General features: G+C 40.7%; 1 pseudogene; it reads left to right on the top strand.

The window, feature by feature from the left end:
* The first annotated feature begins 1,335 nt into the window (after positions 1 to 1,335).
* On the top strand, positions 1,336 to 26,323 carry LOC143652743 (fatty acid-binding protein 5 pseudogene; annotated as a pseudogene).
* Positions 26,324 to 26,530: the final 207 nt, after the last annotated feature.

Below are 26,530 nucleotides of genomic sequence, written 5' to 3'. Positions count from 1 at the left end.
AGCATAAGCAAAATGCCAATAAAGTGAAAACTGCCCAAGTGAATTCATGAAGGAAAGAATTGGCCCTACCTGAATTTGTCCCAACCCAGAATTCCCATCCATGCTGCCCTGGAACTTTGCGAGTGCCCCAGTATGCCACCTAATATTCATATCTACTTCACCTGCTTTAGCCTCTGTCCTCCTCTCCACCTCAGTCCCATGCCTATTTTCAAAATCCACAATTCTCTGTATCCTCCTCGAACTTTACAACTTTGTTTCTGAATGTTTAGGCTGCTCTTCTTACCCTCTTCTGATCACTAATAGTTCTGGAAATAGTACCCTCACCGATCATGCATTTCCACCTACTGGTTCTGTCCTCATGTGCCCTAACTCATTTGTCATGCCGACAGTCCGGCAAGTGGTTCCTCTATCAATCCAGGAAACCTGGCAGCAGCAACAGCCAGGTTATCATGGCTTTTTGGCCTAAGGTAGATGGAACTATGAAGACCCTGTGAGGACTTGAAAGACAAGTCAGAATTCTGCAGTGTATTCGTTCATCCAATCACTCATTAAATAAATACTCATTGAGCAGTTGTGCCAGTTTGAAAACTGTTGTGTACCCCAGAAATGCCATGCTCTTTAATCCTGATTCAGTATTTTTAGGTGGCATCTTTGTTATTGTTTCCATGGAGATGTATCTCCACCCGTTCAAGGTGGGTTGCTTACTAGAGTCCTTAAGAGGGAACCATTCTGGAAAAAGCTTCAGAGCTGACACAGACAGAGACATTTGGAGATTCAGAAAGAAAATAACCCCAGGGAAGCCATTTGAAATGAGAATTCCAGAGAGAAAGCTAGCAGATGTGGCCATGTACCTTATCAGCTGATGGAGAAACTCTGAATGTCATCGGCCCCTTTCTCTGGATGCCTTAGTTTGAGCATTCTTATGGCCTTAGAACTGTAAACTTGTAACTTAATAAATTCCCTTTACAAAAGTCAACCCATATTTGGTATATTGTATTAACAAACTAAAAGAGCAGTGTTGTATGAGAAATCACCTTGCTACAATGGTAGCCTCCAAGTATTCTGCCAGGCAAGCCCTCCCAGAGATCATGGACCAGAAAGATTCTTGGACAACAATAAAATATCAAATTACATGGTTCATTAAATCAATTTAAAGCACACAGTGAGAAGCAAGTGAAAAGGTGCTGTGTAAGTTATCATACTTAGGACAGGGTGCAAGAGGGTGGAAGGATCACATGACTTGAATTCTGGATTATGTCTTCCCCACTGCAGGTACGATTATGAGAACCAAGATTGCGAGCATGAGAGCCCAATTGAGGAAGAAGTCTGCGGCCAATGACGCACAGACGCAAGGGCAAGTACACATGTAGCTTGGCAGTTAGTCTGCTGAGCAGCCATGGATTATTCCTCTATTTTATAGGTAGAGGACATATGGGGTCAAAATGGTTGTACCAATGGATATCAAAATTATCTCATATATATTTAGTGTCTCAGGTGCCTTAAGTGTATTTAACATATCATGAATATTTAATAACACTTTGGTTCTTCCATCCCTTTCTCTCTATGTTCATATAAATTTATGTTCTACTTCCTTTATTTGTCTAAAATATTACTCCTGCCCATGCTTAACATGTCTTTCATCCATTATGTTAACAGATGCATCATTCAAGCATTAACACATTGATATTAATGTTTCATTATTCAAACATTAACATGTTTCATCCATTGCATTTGTTGTCTTCTACAGAAGAATTGAATTATTTCCAAGCAATAAAGAAAAAATGCATATTATAAGGAGTTACTATGTTCCAGGCATTGGGGACATGAAAGTAATTAGAATAAAGCTCAGAGAGCAAGACTTGGGGGAAGTAGGCAGCAAAGATACCCTGGAGGAGTTGATATCTGAGGTAAGACTTCAAAGTTGAGAAAGATTTGACCAGGGGAAGTAGTGGATTTAGGCATTCCAGATAGAGGGGAAATGACATCAGCAAAAGCACTGAAAGTGAAATAGCTTGGTGCCTGCTGTAAACTAAAGCATCCTGTGCAAAGTCGGTGCCTGGGAGATGGGCTGGAAAGGAGGCAGGGAGAAACTATATTAGAGCTGGGGTTTGCAATTTATCCAGGAAGAGATGGAGAACCACTGAGAGAAAGTGACATGGGTAGTTGGGAGGGCTCTGTGCCTACTCAGGGATCCCAAATGGGTCTCATGATTGAGGCTTTCAGAATCACAGTTCACATTGGGGAAGTCATGAAAATCCAATACAGTGGCAGGACTAGGCAGACATGAGGCACCCACATCTGGGGGGACGTGGAGGAGCATGGTTCCACAGTGGGTCAATTTCACCTCATTGCTTTTTGCTGCTGAGTGAGCCATGTGTGCTTTGGTTGTCAGAAATGTCTCAAAGCAAACATAGCAGGTTTCACCTCTTTCACTTTCAGCAGCTGATAGATGATCTCACCCAATGATGGATGCTGTTCAACACTATGTCATTCCACATTACTATTCCTGTTTGGTTTCTTGGGGAACAGCGGGCAGACTCAAAGCTCAGTTCTAGTTTCACAAAGGAGCTCCTTTGCTCCACTAATTACATATTAAACAAACCTCCCTTTCTGGGCCCCTCTCCAACCAGGGCTGATTAGGCTGTATTTAAATTTATGATAAAAGGGTAAACATGTCCAAATTTACTCAAATATCCACTGATAGAATTATAAGAAACCAACTAGTCTAACTCCTAACACAACACACAATTGGTATATGTGCGTGTGTGCATGTGCATACGTTGAGGAGAGGGTATAGGAAAGTAAGGAAATTGATATCTATGAATTATGAACTATATGCAACCCAGTTCTTAAAGCAAGAAAACCCAATTTGCTATGGCTGATCCATTATCTTATTCATTCACTCAACATTCTGTGAGCCTCTAATGTGTTAGCTGCATAGATGTTTCACACAGTGATTCACCACCAGGCCAGGGTGTATTTCTACAGGGTATATTTGGATTTAATTCAATCAGGGATCGATTTATCTTGATGCTAATATAACTTGAGCCTTATGGCCCCTCCCTGAACAGGCTCCTTCCAACACACTGGGAGGGACCTTAGCAAAGTATTTATATACAGTAAATTTTATGAAATTTGCAAACATACTCTTTTATCTTCACTTGGTTAAGAGTACTATCTCCTTCTATTCCAGCTTTCCTTCATCTATACTTCCGCTCAAGATGGATGGCTTTGGAGTGGGATCTGGCGAAGGGGGGAGTTAAATTAGAGTATATTTGATTTCTGTTGAGTATGAGGCTCACAACTACTTCCCTGGGATAGTTAAGTTATAACTAGCCATCTCAGTGCAGGGACTACTTCCAGGAATACCCTTCCACCCACTGAGCCAACTGACTTAGCATCAAGACCAAGGCACAGAACCAAAGGTCATACTGTGATTTGAATGTGTCCTTCTGAACCTGGTACTCAAAGTGTGTGGCTAGTAGAGGAGAAGCAAGGTTTGACATGTAAGGAGCCGAAGCCAATTTATAGAAAATATTTCCAGTCATCAGATATGTAAAATTGCAAGCAGGAGTAATGTAAAGGAGGAAATTAATATCAGAGGAGTATATACATAGAGGCATATCAGGCAGCTCATCAATTTTAAAAATTACCTTATTTTTCTGTATACTATAATGTTTGTGGTATTTGGCAGCTCTTATAAATGTATAGTTTATGGTTTCTTTTCTCGTTTTAAATAAATATTCACTTTCACACCTAATTTTATATTCGATTCCACACCTAATTTTTAAATAAAGCCCTAAAAATTGTATGAAATCAAGACTGTACAAACCCTACTCTAGCCAGAGGCATGAGCTCTCCCAGAAGTCTGAATTGGTTGGTCTCACCACAGGGATACACCTGGGAAAGAGACTTAAAAGACTTAAATGGTTTAAGCAAAGTTCCGATTGACTGGCATCCACTCCTGGTACATTTGGTTGAGGAACAGGCATGGAAGGACACACAGGGTGAATCACTGCCCAGGTATGTCACACCCATCCTGGGAATACTAGAAAACTAGTATCAATGCAGACCCGCTAAGTAAAAGGAAGGAAAGAGGCACTAAAATAGAGAGCAGGGGAAACAAAGAAAACATGTCTTTGTCTCACCTGGAAGAATATTTTGTTCTTGCTGAACTATGAGACACAACGGAGACTTAGTATGTAGGATTCTCTTTAGTCCTAAAATAGCATTCTTGACATATAACCATGCCCAGTAGTTGGAGCTATGTACATATGGAGTAGCATTCAGGATTATCACATCCTACCTTGAACATCATTTGTATCTGTTGCTTTGAGTAATTTGTGAAAATATTTGGTATCCCTATTTCCTTGACTCTGAAACCAGGAGAAGAAAAGTCTCTGACTACAACTCCAGAGTAAAGTGTTGCCTGAACTCCACAGCTTACTTTTATGACCAAGTCGCTGAAAATGTGTCTATAATTTTACTGACCCAGGACTCACCTCCACCTGTCTCAGAGGCATCTCTCTTCCTATTCAGGAAAGATTAGCTCATGATCCTCTCCACTCAATACTCAGACTGATGCCTTCTTCAATAGAAAATAAACCGTGAGCACCAGATGGTACCACCAAGTTCTTAGGCTACTTTGGAAAATTCAGTCCACCCATTTTTAAATGTTTTGGGTTTCCAGAGCATTACCAAACAACAGCTGCAGACCTCCCATACTCATAGAGGGAAAATGTTATTCATGCAGCTATGACGTATATGCTTCAGAGGGCTAAGGGAAACACATACACTAGAGACTTCTGTAGTAATGAGTGGAAAGAACAAACTAAGAGACCCTAGGCACGAAAAGCTTAAAATCATCCCAATATCTATGGCTTATTATACAAGACAGACGATGATGCCATGAGTTTGTTCCATGTCTACAGTCCCATTCTGATGAACAGAGCTACTGCTGGCAGTTTTTTACACATAGATCATGTATCATCTAGTTTGGGATGTTTTGGGCAGAAAGTCTAATTCAACAGGTTTAAACTATAAGGAATTAATTACTTCACAGAATAAGAAGTCAGAGATAGAGCTCGTGATGGTTAATTTTATGTGTCAACTTTTCTAGTATGTAGTCCCCAGTTATTTAATCAAACACTAATCTGGCTGTTACTGTGAAGTTATTTTGTAGATGTGGCTGACATCTACAATCAGGTGGCTTCAAGTAAAGGAGATTATCCTTAATAATGTGGATAGGCTCATCCTATCAAAGGCCCTAAGAACAAAAAACAGGTTTCCTAGAGAAAAAATTCTGCCTCAAGAATGCAGCATCAAATCCTGACCTCAGGATTACAGACTTGCAAGCCCCAACAATCGTGTGATGAATTCCTTAAAATAAACCACTTCATAGCTGGATGGATGGATGGATGGATGGATGGATGGATGGATGGATGGGAAGAGAAAGAAAGATATCCTATTATTTCTCTGGAGAATGCTGGCTGGTGCAGGGTGATTTCAGAACTGGTTAATTCAGCAGTAAACCACTTTTTCCTCTCTATCATCAATAATGTATGATGTGACCTTCCAGGACAGCTCCCCTTTATAGACTTAAGGTGGCTACTACAGCTTCAGTTGAAGTCATTGTCCAGAGGCTTTCGAAAAAGGTTCCATTTTCTCTCATATGTGGCTTTTTTAAAGTCAGGTTTATGGAGATATAAGTTACATAAAGTAAAATTCACCATTTTAAGTGTATGGTTTAATGAGTTTGACAAATGTACAATCATGGTATGGAACACTTCCATAGCACCAAAAAGTTCCTCCATATCCATTTATAGTCAGGCCCATCCCTCCACCCCAGCACCTGGCAACCACTAATCTGATTTCCGTCCCTGTAATTTTGCCTTTGCAATAATGTCATGTAAATGGAATCATGGGATAGTATAGCCTTTTGTGTCTGGCTTCTTTCACTAAGAACAAATATATCTGAAATTCATCCGTGTTGTTGCATATATCAATAGTTGGTTCTGGTTTATTGCTGAGTGATATTCCATCATATAGATACCAAACACTTATCCATTCACTAGCTAAGGGACATTTAGGCCATTATGAATAAAGTTGCTATAAACATTCACAAACAGGTCTTTGTGTGGACATATGTTTTCACTTCCCTTGAGTAAATTTTGAAGAGTGGGATTGCTGAGTTGATTGGTAGCACACATTGTTTTTTAAAAGCAAGAAAACTTTACCCCAGAAGTTCTTCCATGTCTCATTGGCCAGAATTGCGTCACATGCCTCCCCCAAACCAATGCTTAATGGGAAGAACAGAAAGAAATGAATCAAAGTCCACTCTCATAGGTCTGGATTTCCACGGCAGCCTTTCCTGACTCTAAGGCTCTTTCTGGAAACAAAAGTCCAGGCTCTTCCAACAGTGAACTACCGCTAGGGAACTACCCTACCTCTGGACTTCTTGTCATATGAGATAATTAATTCCTTACTTTTATAAACCAGTTGAATCAGGTTTTCTGCCAAAAGCATCCTAAATGGCACATGACCTATGTGTAAGGAACTTCCTGTGGACGTTTTCCCAATCAGAAGGGGACTGTCATGATTTACTCCTTGTGACCACAGAATCCTGGCCATAAACCATTAGCCCACATGCTGGTCAGTGGTCCAGATTGGGCTCAACTGGGGTGTTCTATTCTAGACTGTATTTGGCTGACCCAATCAGAAAGTCTCTTGGAGACTTTGATCTCAACACATATGGAAAGGCAGTGAATAGAAGAATAGCAGCCGAAGTAGAGGACAGATACAGAGAAAGCAAGCAGGAGGCATAAGGCACCAGAAGTTGGGAAGCAGAGAAGAGAATGGAGAGATGACATGCCAGAGTGAGAAAGTGACAATAAAAGAAGTTATTAGCAGAGACCCAGTCATCACTTAAGGGAGCCTGGGCCATCCTTCTGAGGAGAGGACAAAGTGTCTGCTGCCACAGCCGCTATGGATCTTGAACTGCCCACATGGGGCAAGGTTCTGTAGTTGCTGAAATGGTTGTCGGTCTCCTTGCTTTCCCCAAGTGTGTGTACACTAAACCCTGCCACCTAAGCTAACCAAGACCAGTTCTGTCCTTTGTACCCTGGCCTAGGTCACTTCACACAGTCATCTGATCACCAAGTGGGTGTCTCCCTGAATGCTGAAAACTTAGTCATGATACATCGACAACCACTTTCCTTCTAAGCACCCTCAGCTCCCTTAGAAGAGCAGAAGGCACTGTATGTGACTGTGATCCCTGAGGGTTTACTCCTAGCTAAGTGCCTTATGAAGCACCTTACATGTATTAACTCACTGATTCCTAAAACCTCTCTGACATCATAGGTACTTCACATGGCCTCAACTTTTCTCTCTCCTGTAAGGACACTTGTCATTGGATTTGGGTCCACCTGAATAATCCAGAATGATCTCATCCCAAGATCCTCAACTTAATTACATCTGCAAAGACCCTTTTTGCAAGTAAGGTCACATTCACAGGTTCTGGAGGTCAGGACATGGATGTATTGAGGGGGGGCACCATTCAACCCACTATACTGTATACATACGTACATAAAATTCTGTGAAGTCTGCTCTAAGGAGTCCTAAGAGTCACTGGAGTAAGGGATGGGGGTAGGGATGAGAACAGAGGCCAGATCCTTCCTATTTTTCATCCCAATACAAACCTGATGGGCCAGTATATATTTTTCCTGTCTTCTATTTAATTTTTCAGGTCTTAACATCAGGATGCATCTGCATCTGCACTGTAGGGATGGTATTTTGAGTGCTTACTTAACAACAAAAGCAGGAGTTATTTTTTCCTTGTGAACTGCTTTACTGAATCCCCTATATTTGTCTCATCTACTCTCCCTGGCTACGTGCATTTTTGTGTGTGGAACAAGCAGGGCTTAAATGTCGGAAGGAAGGGATCAGATTCCCCATTCTCTCGCCAACCATTTACTAGTCTCTTCCCTCCATTAACCGTTCAGTGATGTTTATGAAGCACCCACAGGGGCCCAGAGCTTTTCTCCATGCTTAGGATTGCCAGGTGGCCAACATAAATGGTATTACCCTTTGTTTGAACTTTCTACTTTGGTGTTCTTAGAAGCTCTGCAGAAACACGAACAGACACATATTTAAAGTTAAGAACCAAGAAGGGGCAGACATGACACATGAGAAGAACTGCCTGATTCTTAATCAGATAAATTCATCATGTCACAGTTCTTCCTTTAGTCCTATCCAACAGCTGCTTACAACTTCTCCAGCTAGCTCCCTCCCTGGCTGAACCCTGCCTGTTCCTCACTGTCCAAATGAGAATTTGACAACCCATCAAATGCTGGAAAGTACATAAAAATACACTGACTTTGCCTATCGAAATTTGAAGATAGGTTGACCAGATTCATTAACTCGATACTGGGATTCACGATTTTACCATGGGAAAATATCTTTTAAACCAGATCCGGCCTGAAAATACAGATTGCATGGCAATTGCAACTACAAATGAAATTTAAGTATAAAAAAGGACACATGCTAACAAATGAGGAAAGGACACAGGTTTCTTTTAACATGAATTATATTCTTCCTCTTCAACATCTCATCTGTGTGACAATTGATAGGTAAATCAGATTGGGTAATTATCCCTATGATCGCTACAAACTGAAATACATAATATGCTAGACTGCTACTCCTTCTATTCTAAAAGCACCATCAGTAAACTAAGCACGTTCTCCAGGGAAGCACATGGAGAATGTCCTTCACCAAAAGTCATCTGCAGAGAAAGCAGGAAGGAGGAGGAGGAAAGGGAAGGAAGGGGAAGCGTGTCCGCCGCCAGACTCTTGCCCTCCTCTCTCTCGAGTCTGCTGCTCCGGTTCAGGGGAATGCTTTCAAGCCTGTGATGATGAATCCGCCACCATGTGAACGAGATTTGCAGGTGTGAGTGGGAGGCCACTGGGGCAAGCCTGGATGAATGGGAACGTGGCAAGGGGAGTTCTGGGACACAAGCAGAAGCAAAGGCTGTGCCTGAATGAGCAAAAATAGGACAGATGACTCTTCCTGAGGGAGGATGGCTGGGCCATCCCCCAAGGAGATTTAGAGCCCCGAGCTGCACACCCTTAATGCTGCTGTTAGGGGAAGATATAACAGAACAGGAGGCTGCTCAACAGACAAGGAGAGTCAGAATTGTTTGACAGCTTGGAAAGTTGGCCAAGCCTTTTGGTGCTAACTCTACAACAGCCAGGGAAGGCAACAGTCTAGACCAGTCAACCCTTTGGAAAAGCCAAATGAACAGATCAGCTATGGACACAAGTGTCTGCCATACAGTAGGCACTCAGTAAACAATTACTGAACTAATGGATGGGTGGATGAGCCAGCTTAAACTTCAGAGTCAATAATTTAGTCCAAGAACTATGTTTCAGTCTGAAAAAGCTGCCAGAATGCAATACAGCAGAAATGGGTAGGCTTTTTTTAAAATTTAATTTATTTTGTATTATCAAACCAAAACAACATAGAAACATGAACTTTCTTAACATATACACATTCCGTGTATGGTGTACAATCAGTGGCTCACCATATCATCACATAGTAGTATAGTCATCACCGTGATAACTTTTTAGAACATTTGCATAACTCCAGAAAAAGAAAAAAGAAAAAACTCACACATACCATACCCCTTACCCCTCCCTCTCATTGACCACTACTATTTCTATCTACTCAACAGACTTTATCCTTTGTTCCCCCTATTTTTTTCTATACCCCTTACCACTCCCTTTCATTGTTCACTAGTATTTCATTTTACTCAATTTATTTTAGCATTTGTTTCCCCTATTATTTATTTATTTTTAATCCATATTTTTTATTTACCTGTCAATATTGTAGATAAAACAAGCATCAGACACAAGGTTTTCACACTCATATAGTCACATTGTGAAAGCTATATCATTATACATTCATCTTCAAGAAACATGGCTACTGGAATACAGCTCTACAGTTTCAGGCACTTCCCTCTAGCCTCTCTAATATACCTTAAACTAAAAGGGGGATGTCTATAAAACGCATAAGAATAACCTCCAGGATAACCCCTTGACTCTGTTTGAAATCTCTCAGCCACTGACACTTTATTTTGTCTCATTTTTCTCTTCCCCCTTTCTGTTGAGAAGGTTTTCTCAATCCCTTGATGCTGAGTCCTAGCTCATTCCAGGATTTCTGTCCCACTTTGCCAGGAAGATTTACACCCCTGGGAGTCATGTCCCATGTAGAGAAGGGGAGGACAGTGAGTTTGCTTGCCATGTTGGCAGAGAGTGAGACAGGCCACATCTGAGCAACAAAAGAGGTTCTCGGGGGGTGACTCTTAGGCCTAATTTTAAGTAGGCTTCATGCTTTGCGGGGATAAGTTTCATATGAATAAACCCCAATATTGAGGGTTTGGCCTGTTGATTTGGTTGTCCTCACTACTTGCAAGAATAGCAGGAATTCTCCACATGGGGAAGTTGAATTTTCCCCCAAGGGGACTTTGCAAATACTTTTTATTCACTGTTCAAATCACAGTGATTGTGTCCACTGGACAAATCTACAAAATCTCATTCCCTACTCAAGGTTCCATGTACTTATGGTGTTCAATTAACTGTCCATATAAGTTATATTAGGAACTGCACTAGTCAAAATTTAAATTTTGTACCAAATAAACATCTTTTGCTTTAGTCTCACACATAAGTTAAAGTTTTAAAATAAGTTACCATCTATTTTCAACACCCTGCACTATTGACATTCCTTTGTTCTTCCTCATGCAAAAGCATTTTTAAATTTGTGCTTTTAGTCACTGTCATTGTATACTCTAGGCATTCTGATATTATACCATCTCAGTCTTTATCATCTGTCTCTCCTTCTGGTTTCATTTGTGTGCCCCCAGCCCTCTGCTCTCTATCATTCTCACATTCAGCTTCATTCAGTGTACTATGGGTAGGCTTTTTCAAAGGTGATTTATGAGGCTACAGATTTATAATTCTAAAGCCATGAACATATCCAAATTAATGCATCCAGAGACAGATACCATGACTCTGAAGAAAGGCCAAAGATATCTAGGGTTCCTCTGCCATGTGGGAAGGCACTTGGTGATGTCTCCTGATCCTTCTCTCCAAAATGTCTCTGAGTTTCTGTGTGCATTTTTCTCTCTTAGCTTCTCTGAGCTCCCTCCAAGATGTCTCTGCCTCTTATCTTCCCATAAAGGACTCCATCAATGGGATTCAGACCCACTTTGAATGGGCTGGCACACATCTCCATGGAAGCAATCTAAGCATAAGGTGCCACCCACAACAGGTCTGCACTCATAGCGATGCATTAAGACAACACAGGCTTTTTGGGGGTGCACAACAGATTCAAATCAGCACAAATGTATCCATTCATTCAAAACACATATTTGGAGTGTCCACTAGATGTCACGCATCATGCAGCAAAGAAGAAGATAAGACAAGGTCTGCCCTCCAAACCTTCTAGTGGAGAGATACTGACAAATTAATATACAAACAAATAACTAATAAGATAATTTATAACCAAAAGAAGTGCTATAGAGAAATGTAAATGAAATATCAGAATAGACCAGAAAATATGTAGACAATTCTTTTTCTGTAAAGGACCGGAGAGTAAATATTTTAGGATTTGTGGGCCATACAATCTCTTGCAACTACTCAACTTGCTGTTGTGACATGCAAGCAGCCATTAATAATATATAAATGAATGAATTTGACTGTGTTCCAATAAACTCTATGAACAATACAATTTGAATTTTATATCATTTTTGTTTTCCTATTACATAAAAAGTACAATTTTACATTTTTATAATTTTCATATATTCTTCTTCTTTGGTTTCCTTTCAACGATTTAAAAATGTAGGAACCATTCTTAGCTCTCAGGCCATACAAGAGCAGGGGGAGGGCCAGACTTGGTCACCAGACATTAGTTGATGACTGCTGGAATAGTGACAGGGCAAGGAGGCACCCCTCTTGGGGAGGTGACATGTAAGCTGAGACTAGAATAAGGATAAAGAGCCTCCATGCAAAGTGGGGAGGGGGTAGCATCCCAGGCATCGGGCAGAAGCAGGGCAAAGGACTTAAAGAAGGAATGAACACAAAAGATGATTGAAGCGACTAGGGTGCAATGGACCAAGACAGAAAATTTCAGAAGATGAGTACCACCTGAGGCACACAGGCTCAAAATCAGCTTCGAATAATAAAAATAAATATTTACTTACAGTGGTATCTACAGTAGATAGCTGTTGAATTGTCATGAGAAAAAACAGACCTAGACATTTCTGACTCTTTGCCTGGTCACAATGGAGAAATGTGGGGATGGGGACAATCCCAGGGTCAGTTCTCATCAGCCAGGCCTGACTATTGTTCGGCCTCTTGTTTGCGAGACACACATTGTGGTCTTCAGTTCATGTCTGTGATCAGAACTAATTTGGACTTGACTGGCTCTGGTTTCTCTTCTATAGATTTCTTCATTGTTCAAGATTAGTCATGATTAGGTTTTAAGCAATAGAAGCTTCCTGAAAAAAATTATGGGAGAAGCAGCTTGCAAAGTGAATTGTGTTGTGTTGTTTTATTTTGTTTTTAAATGCATAATGACCATTTCTGGGTTTACAACTTTTTGACCGTTATGGATTGTTTGACTTCTGGATTCTCATCAACATTGATCAGCCTGTGTCTTTCACATCAGTGCTGGGTTATGACATAATCTCATTAAATCCAAATTACCAGAAGGCGTCTGGCACTCCATATCCAAAAGGAAAATGGACAACTCTGCCCCTCAAACATGTACTATGGCAACTACGGCTGCCAACAAAAACTAGATTGAAGGAGGTCCTCAGAAGCTCCTGCTGCACCACTTTTTCCCCAACTAAGGGATGAAACAAGATTGGGTGATGGAGGGAAACAGCCCAGCACAGGTGAAAGGAACTTGCCTTTTCAGAGTTCTGTGATCCTTCAGCTTCTAGAAGCCACCTGGACCTGCCTTCGGACTTGAGCCAATTCTTGCCCTTGTGGAAGTTACCCAAGTCCATATTTTATCCTTCAGATGTGGATTTTTACTTTGTCAATTAACATTGCTTGCACAGAATTGAGGGTAATTAATAGCATCTCGACCCTTCATATACCCAACTGGGGACAAAGCAACTCAGCAGTTTTCAAGTTCTGGCAGCATCAAAAGAGCATCTGCAATCAATTACCACCTTTTTTTCTGTTTCTCACCATCCTTTGCTTCAAAATGGCTAACTTATTTTTTTTTCCCCTCACATCCTTATAAAAACACACACACACACCCCAACACACACATGTGCTCCCAGGCTGAAAGTGCCAAGGCTCAGTCTGGAGAGAACGTTTATGGGCTATATACCCCTGAAAATAAGGGGCTCATAATGGAAACACTGACAGATCCATTAACTACAATAGCATAAATCTAAAGCAACAGAATGTTCACGTTGTCTCCATTTTGTTTGTATCAGCTGGATTTCCAAGCTCAGAATCTGGCTGTAGCTCATGAGCTGTGCCTGACTGTTTGAGGCAAACTTGGGCAAATTTGAGGGCGAGAGGACAGCTATTGACAAAGTAGCTCAGGACATGCAGAAACTTCAGATGTAGGATGTGCTGTGCTGTGACGTTTGGTTTGGGTAATGAGCCCAGAGATTTGAATGTGGAGAAGACACCATGATTTACCTGTGGGCTAGAAGCCTGAATCCCTGCCAGCTACTCATCTCTAATAACCCAGTCCTCCTTGCCCCAGTTCTGACTCTTTGTGGCATAAAGAAACAATTTAGAGCAACAAGGCAGAAGCTGATAGGTTCAAACTGTTCCCTGCCAGGTCTCAGTTCTGTTCTCCTGAAAGGAAATCAATCCACTTAACTCTATCTCCAGTGCTTACAACATTGTTTGACACCTAGTAGATGCTTGATATGTGTTTGGTGTATGTATACAGATGGCTAGGTCAGTAAGCTAACAGATGAACAAATGAACAAACAGATCCCTACGCACCCAAGTTTTTCTCATCTATAAAATGAGGTGGTTAAAAAAGATCAGTGGTTCTCCACTCTGGTTGCACATTAGAATAACTCAGAACTGTTTTTATACAAATACTGAGACCTAGAGCCCACCTCAGACCAATTAAATCAAATCTCTAGAAGTGAGGCTTGGGCATCAGTACAAAGCTCCCCTGGTAGTTTTAATGTAGAGCCAGGTTTGCAAAGCAATGAACTAGATGATTCTAAAATTCTTTTCTGTTTTTAAAATCTGGTGGATTTTAACTAATTTTGATCATAAAATTCAAGGCCTTGAATTTCTCTCCTCAGCTCAAGGAGGTAAAATGAGGGGTGACAGGGGTGTAAACTTCCCTGGCAACGTGGGACAGAAATCCTAGAATGAGCTGGGACTCAGCTTCAAGGGATTGAGAAAACCTTCTCGACTGAAAGGGGAAAGAGAGAAATGAGACAAAATAAAGTGTCAGTGGCTGAGAGATTTCAAACAGAGTCGAGGGGTTATCCTGGAGGTTATTCTTATGCATTTTATAGATATCCCCTTTTTAGTTTAAGGTATATTAGAGAGGCTAGAGAGAAGTGCCTGAAACTGTAGAGCTGTGTTCCAATAGCCATGTTTCTCGAAGATGATTGTATAATGATACAGCTTTTGCAATGTGACTGTGTGACCGTGAAAACCTTGTTCTGATGCTCCTTTTTATCTACGGTATGGACAGATGAGTAAAAAATATGGATTGAAAAAATAAACAAATAATAGGGGAACAAAGGTTAAAATAGAGTAGATTGAAATACTAGTGGTCAATGAAGGGGAGTGGTATGGGATGTATGAGTCTTTTCTTTTTTCTTTCTTCTGCTGGAGAAAAGCAAATATTCAAAAAACTGATCATGGTGATGAATGTACAACTATGCGATGATATTGTGAGCCACTGACTGTAAGTGTGTCAAGAACGTTTGTATGTCAAGAATATTTGCATGTCAAGAATGTTGGGATGTCTGTTTGTTGTTTATAAAAATATTTTATTTTTATAAAAATATTGATAAAAATTAAATAAACAAATAATAGGGGAACAGAGGCTAAAATAAATTAGGTAGATGGAAATACTAGTGGTTAATTAGAGGGAGGGGTAAGGCATATGGGATGTATGAGGTTTTTCTTTTTTCTTTCTATTTCTTTTTCTTTTCCTGGAGAGATGCAAATGTTCAAAAAAGTGATCATGGTGATGACTACATAACTCTGTGATTGTACACCATGTGTGAAATGTGTTCCAGCCATTGATTGTACACCGTGTATAAAATGTTTGTGTGTCAAGGATATTTGTGTTTGTATGTTATTGTTTTTTAACTTCTTTATTGTATAATATAACATATATCGTGTGTTGTTTGAGTATTTAAAATATTTTTAAGAAAATGAGGGGTGAGAAGACATTAGGAAAATTATAATGAGAAACAATGGCCATTTGTTGGACTCCTTGGTACTAAGCACCTTGCATTGTATATATTATCTCCCATCCCTGGTTTTCAGACGAGGAACCTAAGACCTAGAAACTTTAAATGAGTCAGGCAAGGCTATGAAGCTGATAAGCAGGGAAACCCAGACCTCCCAAGCTATCCTGGTCAGATAGCACCCAACTCTCTTTCAGAACCAAATGGTGATCGGCAACAGGCAAAGATTTTATATTCGGACAGAGTAGAGAACTTCAAGGGACATCACACAAAACCCTGAGGTTTGGGGGGGAGAAATTCCCTCCCACCTCCACCTCTACCAGGAAAAAAAACAATCCGGTCTCTCCCCTAGGCTGCAGCCAGCTGTCATAGATGAGCCCTGGTAAAGGCCCAGGGCCTCCTCCTTGAATTCCTTTGTTCTAGGGCCCATCCCATTAGAAAAAGGTCACACATCTTTGGCCCCGTTTAATTTCAGGGGTGGAGAGGTAAAAGCCCAGTCGGGGAAACCTGTGCAATTATGAGCAATTACTTAAACGGCTTTCAGACAAGCCTCAGCTCTCCACCAGCAGGCAGAGGGGCGGGCATCTGGGTTTTGTAGAAGGAGAGAAGGAGAGAGGGTAAGGCTGGGGAGGGAGGTAAAAAAGGGAAGGAAGACAGCAAAACCTTTTGTCACTGAGCTACCAAAAAAAACCCGATTGGTATTTCCTGCCACTGGACTAGCTGACACTAACCAGTCCCATGCAGGGGAACTGTTCACTTAAAAGTCATCGTTTCCTTTACTTATCTGCCTCTAAAGAAACAAATCTATTAGCAGCAAGAAATCACTCCAGTGGCTTTAACTAAGTGCTGCTCTACTGGAAATGCCAAAGCCCTGCCTTGAGCGCTCCTCTCCTCTGCTCCCAGGCAGCAGCTATGCGCTGGCCCCTGGCAGGGTGTCTCTGGCCTCTACAGATAACAAGGGCCATTACATTCCAAATCCTTCCCCAATCTCTTTCTCCAAAACCCCAAACCCAATTTCTCCCTGGCACATCAAAGCCTGCTGGAGCTACAGGAGAGTTCACTCGATCATAAACCCCTGACACAGGAACAAACAGAACAACATTTCCCATCAGCATTTATTTGGTCCGTGGAAAAGCAGTGCATTGCTATGTCTTTCCTCTCGGAACCATGGAGATTTGGGATGGAGTTCAAAATAGTTTGCTCTTTGAATTAAAAAACAAAAAATGCCCAAATAGCCTCGTTTGTTTTTCTAGTCTTGGTCCTACGGAACACACAAGCCATAAGCAGAGGGCTAGATGTACAGTTGAGCTTTTCTGGAGCTTCCGAAAAGAACTTCCCCCCATACCAACTAAGTTTGCAAGAACAATTAGAAAGCTACCCGAGCAAGCAGATCTAATTTTAACAATTAACTTTACAATTTAGGAAATATAATAAAAATTAATAGACTTCTCTCACTGTTTACCCTGCAGGATTTAAAAATACTTCACAGAAAAGGATCTGAAGCAATGAATCAAAAAGAAAAACAGAGTTAAGTACAGGACACTGCACTTGGGGCTTACCAAATTGTTTTTAAACCCGTGAGAATTTTCATTTAAAAATTCAATTCCATGGATATTTCTATCATTCACCTAAGACTATTTTTTTGATTCCTGGATCTTCAATCCATGAAAATGGGGGGAGAGAGAGAGAAAATGGAGTGCTCAAGTGCTAAAATAGTCTATGAGACACATCCTTATTTGGAATGCAGACATCTAGAAGGCTTCATTAGCTAAGATTTTCCATTTACGCATACGTGTCTTCATGTATATCAAATATATTATTACCATTTTAGAAATGAGGTCTCACATCTTCCTTCTTTGCAAGCTATCTCAGTCTACCCTAGGGCAATATAAACTACTTGTTAGTAAGTATGGAAAATGCTTGACAATGATCACTGAACCATACTGAACCACACCTATTGATTTAGGATCCAGATAAGAAAAAGGGAAGCAGACCAGCAATAATGGACAACAAAACATGACAGTTATAACTACAGCCTGTTATGTAGACAGTAGATGTGAATCTGTTTCAACTTTGCATTAATAGCCTCAAGGAGGAATAAAGCCTCTTCGCCAAGTTGCTTGTGTATTTCCTTCTAAAGAGTGAATTAATACCGCTAGCTAGCATTTATTGAGACCTCACTATTTAGCGGGCACAGACCTAAGCATTTGACAAGGTTAACATTATTTCCTTCAGTCCTCAGCATCCTATGAGGTAGATACCATTCAACAGATGGAGTAAGTGGACCCTAAAGAGGTTATGTGGCTTCTCCAAGGTCACACAGGAGAAACTGGAAGTGCTGGATTTGAATCGAGGGTTCTGACATTAGAGCTGGCACAAAACCCGCCAACCTCTGCAGCATTCTTACTAGCCCACCAGTTTCCATTTCAATCAAGAGGCAATAGCCACTTCGGTGACATCTTGTTCCTGACTTTTCCATGCAAACCTTCATATGGCTTTAGCACTACTTGTTTTATCCATGGGTATGTGCCCATCTCCAATTTTCTTATTATTTTTCAAAGACTGCCCTCTACCTCTCTCCTTTCTATTAAAATATTCATGGGGGAGAAAATGGAACACATTTTCCATCAGTGGAGACCTAGAAATAATTCCAGGTGCCCACCCCTGTTTCTTGCGACCTTCCCCAAACACATCTCTGATGTTTCATTTCCTTGATTTTCAAGTCCAACATTTTAAAGAAACCTGGCATTCTGTATTTATATGTCTGTTCCCCAACTGAACTATAGTCATCTTATTCATTTTCCTCTTCCCCTAGTAGGCACAATGACTTGCATTAATCGTTTAGACAGAGAAAGAAAATTGATTAAGATAGCATGACACTGTCATAGGACCATATGCAGTGGCTATTTTGCCAGCCCTTCCAAGTGGCTGACCATGAAAATTCAGGCCAAACAGATGCACCCAGGCCACATCATTCAGCAAACTCACCTGTAACAACCTGCTCACCTGAAGATGGAATTGGGCATCCTTGACCAAAGATTGAGCAGCACTACTGGTCCACCTTGTGGGAAAAAATCTTTGAGCCAAACCAAATAATCTCCAGCAAAAAACCTAAACCAGCCAAAAGGCAAATCATTTTCTCTCTAATGAGAAAATCAAATTATCTTCCTGCCTTTCGTAATGCATAACTTAAAGAAGGTCCAACAATCAAGTTGTTGAATAGAGTCAGGGAATCAGTAGATGGACAAGCTTCTTAGCAAAGGGAGAACTCATTTTCTAATGAGTGAGTCTGAATGAAAAAAAGAGGCCAAATTTTTCAGAATATGCTCATCCATGGGGCAGAGGATTTTGCTGACCTAGGCGGAATCTCAGCTCAAGGTGTCTTTATGGGGCTACAGTGAGATAAATACATGGTCCCCACATTCCTACGCCCACAACAGATCTGTCCTGTCCACTGGCATTGTCACCTGGGCTTCTAACCTGGCTGAATAAATTCTTGACTATGTAACCAGGCTAACCATCCACTGGTGTTTGACCCAGTGACCTTGGCCTCGTTAGCACCATGCCTTCACCAACCGGGTTAAGAAGCTACACAATACATCAGGTTACCTAGCATGAAACCATTAAGTGTGTGAACCCTGGGTTGGATAGGAAAAATATTTGGGAATTAAGGCTAAAATACCACCTACACATCTGTTTCTAGGAGGTAATACACTCCATATAACATGTTCCTATTTAAAAATATATATGTGAAATGAAATGCTATAAAATGAAAACAATTGATTCTGAGGCTTTAATGCAAATATAAAATTGTACATATATATATATATATATATATATATATAGGACCTTCTTGAGAACAAGCCAAAATAATGTTTCAGCAGCTTTCCAGTGGCTCCATTTCATCCAGGCTCTCTGGACGCTGATGAAATGATCCTTTTTTGTTGTTGTTGTCTTCCAAAGTAAAATTACCACCAAAATTCTCAAGTTCCTTTTCTCAGCAAGCCTCCTTTTCAACTACTCTCTGGCTTCTCTCTTCACAGGGTGTCTGAGGGTCAGAGAGCCTACAGTGGGCATTTCCAGGCTGGGTGACTGATTACAGTCATATTTCCTGCAATGACTTCCACACCCCTTTTCTAATCCTTTTCTCCTTTCATTGTCTTCTCATGGTGACCTCAGCCGATGCAGTTCTCCCCATTCCTGGCAGAATTCCAGAACTTCTTTCTCTTTCTCAAACCAAACACCTTCTTGCACCTGGGTGTTTGCATTTGCTGCTCCCTCGACTCAGGGGACTTTACCAGCATCTTTCTCACCTTCCAGATGTTAGCTCAATAATCACCTCCTCAGAAGAACTTCCCCGACCTCACCCCCTAAAGCCACCACCTCCACCCACTCTTCATTACATCACGCTGAGACTTCTCTATAGAGTGCTGTCACAACCAGGATATCATCTTCCGTTTATCTACTTATTCACTGTTAGCTCTCTCTGCCCTCTAGAACTTAAGTTCCACAAAGGGAGAGCTGTGTCTATCTTCTATACTCTTAAATGCCCAGTGCCTAGGCAAAGCTTGACACAGTAATAGCTTACTGAACATTTGGTGGGTGAATGAATTGTCCTGAGTTCCTCAGAGGAAAGGCAGAGCTTTTCCAGAGTGACTATCAAATACATGATTTGTTTATTTAGGGAATTTGTAGGAAATCGATTGCCTCTCACATCTGGACACTCTGCTTAGCATTCAGGTACTTGGAGGAGAGGGGGAAGGAATCCTCCAAGGTTTCTACCTGACCTCTTTCAGTTTCCAAACACAAAAATGCCTTTATTAAAATGCTTAGATATGTTTAAAATCTACATAATGATAATAGTCACCATTTAGTGAATATTTTCACTGGCCAGAAGCGTGTATAATAAAATCTCTCATTAACCCACACAGAAATCCTACAGTTTAGGAGTATTACCCCATTTTACAGACGAGGAAGTTGAATTTTAGGTGATTTGCCAAAAATCATAAAGCAAATAAGTAACAGAGTAGGAATCTGAACCTTGTTGGTATTGTCTAATTTGAATTGCTTCTTTGTATTGAGAAACCAAAACGCTGATATTGTAAGATACTCAGCTCACGTTGCATGTACATACAGTTTAGTTGCTAGGTTTGAAAAGTTTTGTGTAATGTTATTTGTAGTAATAGGTTTTCAATCCCTCCATAACCATTCTAGGCAAGTGCTTATTTGCAAGATATGGTTGCAATCACCTTAGGTTTGTTGTGAGTTTTTCTGGGTTTTGAAATACTGTTCCCATTTGCTCTTAGGAAAGAACACAGAATTATTTGAGATTTAACATCTTTAGAAACTGTTGCTCTTTATTCCCAAGTAAGAAACATTTTCGCGGGTGTCATTTCTATGAAAGATGCAAGCTAAGTTCCTCCTTCTTTGGTAGTAAGTTCTACCGAAAAGGAATATGCAGGACTGAAAAAAACCAAATGTCTAAAAGCACAAATTTTATTTAGAAGTTTGCAATACCTAATTTTTCTGTAATAGTGGCTATGTCATCATCACCACCATGCAAAGAAAGCCACAAAACTATTAGGATAATATTTCAGAGAAGGAATTTACTCTCCTTCAACTCCCAGACCATTATTTTTTTATCCATAGACCTGACTTTTTTTTTCTTAATCCATCCACCATGTAGATGGCTCTCTCTCTTTTTTTCCCTTCTTCTTTCCTAAGACTTATCACAGGAATTTCCACTTATTAAGCTCTTAGTCCTTTCCACCTGCCTTTAACCTAGCTCCCTCCAATCTCTGCATGAAGTTTATCAGCAACTCCTTTCATTTTTGTCTTCTGTGAAATGAGCCTCCAAGTTCTTTCTTTCTACTTGACTCTGTATGAAATGCAAGAGTTGAAGATTTACAGCTCTGCTTAGCAGACCCTCTTACCATCTATTCTGGTACTTGGCTTACTAGCTAAAAGTCCTACAGCTGAAATAGCAACAGATGGAGGGTTTTGAAGATATCCAAAGCTCCCAGTTCAACAACAACAAAAAGCAACAGCTTTCGAACTTGTTGCATTCTGGTGGGGGAAGTAGTTTCACCCCTTCACTGATCTTTCTAAAAGGGCGCTTACTTCAGCCTCCACGATGTATTAACCAAATAACTGAATTTACTAAAAGCCTCTTTACTATGGGAACGACTTGCGCGTACATGGACTTACCCTGCAGGCTGATTTAGAATAACAGGTATCAATGCCTCAAGACAGCTATGGGGAATAATGGATTAAAAAACAAGGGACAGAAAAGATTCAATACTGGAGAAGCATAAGAAGGTGGAGAGTACGGGCTTTGGAATCCCAATTTGGGCACATAACTGTTTGTAATCTTGGGCAAGCCGACTCCTCTAAGCCTCAGTTACCTCATCTGTTAAATCTATTATTCATTTATGTAAGTTAGGTAATACCTAACTCATAATTTTGCTGTGAGGATTTAACGAAATAGTATTTCAAAAAGTGCTTAATGGATATAGCTGATGGCACCATCTCGGTGAGTGCTTCCTGTGATTATCACTGTTTTTATTTGCTGTAACACCATTGGGCCAGCAGTGTCTCATGACAGCCAAGTCGAGTTCCAGTGGGTAAGCCATCAGGTTTCCCTCCTAGATAGCCCTGACTTTACACCAGATAAAGTAAGTAGGAAAAAATAATAAACAAAGAACTTTTTAAATGTGTTTCCCATATAAATGCTCTAGAGGCAAAAAAAGAGGGAAAGAGAAAATAAAAGGAAAAAGACAGACAAAACAGATAAAGCTTGCTTCTCTCCCAGAGTTCATCACAAACTGTAATGAGTTTGGAAAAGACCCATCCATTAGCTCTTCAAAGCCCTTTTCACAAGGGAGAAGAACCTTCCCCAGAGAAGAGAGATAATTACAGGCCTGAAAATGCTAAAAGCAAGTTCAAAACCCTGGCCTTAGCGTTGAGGAAGAAGCAATCTCTGGGTCAACAGTGTTAACGGTTGTTAACCTCTCTGCCAAGTCCCTGCCAGTGGGCCCCTGAAAGAGGGGCTATCAGGTATGCAGGTTTAGACTGAATACACACACATAGCACGAGAGAATCAAGCAAACCAAACCCCCCGTTCACCCCACCACACGGAGTCTTTTGGGCAGGCACTGGGAATTGAACCCAGGTCTCCGGCATGGCAGGTGGGAACACTGCCTATTGAGCCACCATGGCCTGCCCCACATGGGCTCTTCTAATGGCTAATATTCTGACCCTTCTTTTCTCAGGCTCAAAGCAACCTCACAGAAAGGTTGTTCAAAAGGCACACACTGTTCACAGCCTGCTACACAAATTCAGCTGTGGAATAGAATGGGGTCAACTTTAATTCCATGACCAAAGTCAGGTTGACCATCACTTTGCTTATTTTAAACTTAGTTTACTGGGGCCAGAAAACTCAACAGCTTTTACATCATAAAACACAAATTGCCAACAATGGTTGGATGATTCTTAAAAAATAAGCTATCGTGTCGAGCGTTTTTAGATGGGGCTGAAAGGACACAGTTAGACCCACCTGTGAATTGTTCACAGACTTAAGCAGAGATTAATTAAGTCTTTCCGTAGTGTGACCAACAAGAGCAAAAAATGTCCCCTATACGGAAAAGGGCACCAGCCATGTGCCCCTCTACCTAAAAACCAAATGTTCTCCTGCCTATGGAAAGTCAATTATTCTGTAAAATAGCAATGATTTTGCTTTATTCTTGTGAACAATCTTTCTCACCAACAATTCTTTCCAAAGGCTCCAAATATCTGAAATCAGTGTCAGAGGCAAAAGTCTGATTTAACTGCTTTTTTTTTTCTTTTTTGAAAAGAGTCACTCAAAAATAATAGTAGAAAAAATTTTAAAATAATAATAATAATAGGAGAGTCCAAGCCTTTTACATTAAAAGCACCACCAAATAAGTTCCTTGCTTCTTTCACCCCCTTTATCTAACAACCAGCATGGTGAGAGAAATAGCAACTAAAACCAGTGATTCTGACCTGGGTCTGGTGAACGTTTTCCCTTTTATAAGTACTTGAGCGTGGCAGGCTCTTCCTATTAACTACATTACATCATCATTATCAAAGACGAAGGAAATTAATTTTGTTTTTCAAGGTCTTGGCAATAAGTCCATTCTTTACTTCATCAGACATCTGCTGTTTTTCTATGTGTGTCATTTGTGAAGCCGAGTTTTCCTTATGACTTTCTTCTCATAACAATTTATCACGCAACAGTGTTTACCAAAGAAGTCGTGCCGATGGATTTTTCTCTTTCCAAGCAAAAAGTGTAAGATTAACTTAAAGCCAATATCATCATCTATATTTCATTCTCAAATAGTTTTAGGGTCTTAAAAAAAAAAAGCCAACAAGACTGTCAAGGAAAAATAACCACTTAGGGTCTCTGGCTGAAATGTATTGCCAATGCTGCTGTACTTTGTTTTAACAGATAGGCCTTTATCAGCAAATTATGTGGGCAGTTCACCAACTTCCCTTAGGAATGGAAGAGTGCTTTAATTTACTTGGGCGCTTATCTGTTCACTTAAAGCCACATTTGACCACAAAATTCTAGGGACTTTTTTTTTCACATGTATTGTTACAAAGGATAAAGTACAGAGAATCTTCTGTTCTCCAATAATTAGTAATTCGTGGTTGAGTGATAGGGCCTTAGCCTTATTTCACATTTGTGGAAAAAAAAAATTTAGGTGGTTCACATGAATACATTAGCATCACTAACATGCTCTAAATTTATTTCCTTACCTAATGTAATAGGGACTCAGAAAAAGCTCTTCACAATATTTATTTTGATGAATAATCTGCTGGGATTTGACTCCTTTTTCTTTTCCTTCACCAATCTCTCACTCTTCCTCTCCCCTCCTCCAGCTGCTGACTAACTCTTAGTGGCCTTTATTCAGCTGGTAAACACAAGGGGCATAATTCATGTGAGGCTATTGTTCAGAGGAGAGTCCCCAGTTCCAGTGTGAGGATCTGAAAATCTCCTTCAAGGAAGAATATTTGAGATAACCACTATTTTGCCTCATGCTTCAAATATTGACCTGCGCTTTTCTATTTGTTTTCTTTTTTTATTGAGGAGATCCATGCCAAAAAAAAAAAAAAAAAGATGAATAATGACTCTTAAAATTTTGTTACCCTGAAAATTACTTTCACCTTTCCTAGTTGCAATTTGACATAATCATTTCCACAAGAATCAAATCCCTAGGCCTCAGTTTCTCTGAGCCTATAAAAGGAGAAGGTTGAACCCGAACCAAATTTGAGGGTTCATGAGAAACACCTGGGGAGCTAGGCAGAGCTGCAGATTACTGAGCTCCACTCCCAGCAATTCAAATTCGGTCATTTTGGAGGGAGACACAAGAATATTTCATTTTACGCTCACTGCTGGTAAGTTTAATGCAGGCAGCTCATGGGCCACACTCTGATAAATCTGGGGTCTGATGAACATTAAGGTGCTTTCTCTTTTGATCGATCTGATTCTATAAAAACTTCAACTGGAGATTAGCTGATGATCTGGGCAATAACATATTTATTAACAGAACTTACTTCCATCAGGTATTTGCCTTTTGAGCTTCTCCCTGCATCGACTTTGTGTGCAAAGGGAGCTGAGAGCCAGTGGAGAGTTGAGGCTGAATTGTGTGTGTGTCAGAACTACCCTCCAACATAGAGCAAGTTGCGGCAGTCCAGCCAAACCCCTGTGCATCTTATAGCCTCAAAGCCAGGGGGCACTTCTTTTGTGTTCAAAGTCCCCAAGTCAGCAGACAGACACTTCTTTTTTGAAGGGTAATGGCAACAAACTTTCTTTTTAAAGCCAAGGAGGGACTTTTGGATCACCCATGGTTTTTTATTTATCAAATAAATACAAATTTATTTATCAAATGACAAGTCTTCTCCATTAGCACAAGGACAGAATGTTTTAGGGGTGAAGTTATAAAACAGACTGCAATGTACATGACAAATGAAACAAGCGTGTGTGCAGTGCATTTCAAAGCCACTCATCCTAACCTCAGGCCTTGTAAATTAAAAACAGAGACTGCTCATGACCAGCATGACCCCAGGCCGAGGGCTCACGCGTTCTGACTGCATTTTCTGGGTGCCATATTGAGAAGAGTCCAGCTTACGGACATCAGAGTCAGAGACCTTGGTGTCAAGTCCCTTACCAACTCGTGTGACTTTGGCCAAGTACCCTCACTTCTCTGAGTCTCAGTCTCTTCCTGTGTAAAATGGGGCTCAACAGTTCAACAGTGGTTTCCTGAGTGCCCAACACAGGACATTACCATAGTAAGCTCAGGAGATAAAGGAGTGGACAAAGCAGGCAAAACAACCCCTGTTGTCTGAAGAAACATAGACAAGAGACAGAGACATGAAAACCATGCTCACCACCAGACCGACTCACTGTCCTCGTTCGCACGCCTGGGCCCACCACGGCCACCATGCAGCAGCTGGTAGGAAGATGGCGCCAGGTGGACATCAAAAGGCTTTGATGAATACTTGAAGGAAGTAGGAGTAGGAATGGCTCTGCGAGAATGGGTACACTGGCCAAGCCAGACTGTGTCATCACTTCTGATGGCAAATCTCTCACCATAAAAACTGAGAGCACTTTGAAAACAACACGGTTTTCTTATAACCTGGACGAGAAATTTGAAGAAGTTACAGCTGATGACAGAAAAACTCACACTGTCTGCACCTCTACAGATGGAGCGTTGGTTCAACACCAGGAATGGGATGGGAAAGAAAGCAAGATAACAAGTGGAAGATGGGGAATTAGTGGTGGTGTGTACTATGAACACTCTCTCCAGCACTCAGGTCCATGAAAATTAGAATAAAAATTCCATCATCACCTTTCGGCAGGAATTAGCTATAAGGATGAACAAGCTCAGTTCAATGAGCAAATCTCCATATTGCTTTTCTTTCTTTCATTATTATGTTCCATTACCTGTATCACAAATATTTTACATCCAACTATTTTACAGTATTGGTTTAATTAGGATCATCCCTTTGGTTAGTAAATAAATGTGTTTGTGCTTA

Source organism: Tamandua tetradactyla, chromosome 12, assembly GCF_023851605.1.
Source record: "Tamandua tetradactyla isolate mTamTet1 chromosome 12, mTamTet1.pri, whole genome shotgun sequence".
NCBI classification, from domain to species: Eukaryota; Metazoa; Chordata; class Mammalia; order Pilosa; family Myrmecophagidae; genus Tamandua; species Tamandua tetradactyla.
This window is presented reverse-complemented; position numbering and strand designations above follow the sequence as displayed.